The sequence below is a fragment of the Triticum aestivum genome, chromosome 3A (genome assembly GCF_018294505.1).
Source record: "Triticum aestivum cultivar Chinese Spring chromosome 3A, IWGSC CS RefSeq v2.1, whole genome shotgun sequence".
NCBI lineage: Eukaryota > Viridiplantae > Streptophyta > Magnoliopsida > Poales > Poaceae > Triticum > Triticum aestivum.
Genome location: NC_057800.1, coordinates 697,162,961 through 697,163,813, shown reverse-complemented (window position 1 = coordinate 697,163,813; position 853 = coordinate 697,162,961).

Here is an 853-nt window from a genome sequence, read left to right as displayed (position 1 = left end):
AAGTTATTAAAAACATTGAAGTGGCCGTGTAACAGATGAGTTCTCGTCCGAAACCCTGATACTCCGAAAGAGTTTGTCCAGTTTGTACATGAAGTGCGTCCAGTTTTTGTCGTGACCCTCTCTACCCTTTCGCGCATGCTATGCGGGTGATATGATGATACCATGCCAAGTTTCAACATTTTCAGGATTCATTTTGTAGTGATTTTCAATTTCACGGTCATTTAGCTCTCTAAACAATTAGGTAAATGACCGAAAAACAACAAATGATGTCAGAACATGTTGGAAATTGATGACTTCGCTTTGAATGCTGCATACTGAACACAAAAGAAGTCCGGAGTTCAAATAAGTTATTAAAAACATTGAAGTGGCCATGTAACAGATGAGTTCTCGTCCGAAACCCTGATACTCCGAAAGAGTTTGTCTAGTTTGTACACGAAGTGCGTCCAGTTTTTGCCGTGACCCTCTCTACTCTTTTGCGCATGCTATGTGGGTGATATGATGATACCATGCCAAGTTTCAACATTTTCAGGATTCATTTTGTAGTGATTTTCAATTTCACGGTCATTTAGCCCTCTAAACAATTAGGTAAATGACCGAAAAACAACAAATGATGTCAAAACATGTTGGAAATTGATGACGTCACTTTGAATGCTGCATACTGAACACAAAAGAAGTCCGGAGTTCAAATAAGTTATTAAAAACATTGAATTGGTCGTGTAACAGATGAGTTCTCGTCCGAAACCCTGATACTCCGAAAGAGTTTGTCCAGTTTGTACACGAAGTACGTCCAGTTTTTGCCGTGACCCTCTCTACTCTTTCGCGCATGCTATGCGGGTGATATGATGATACCATG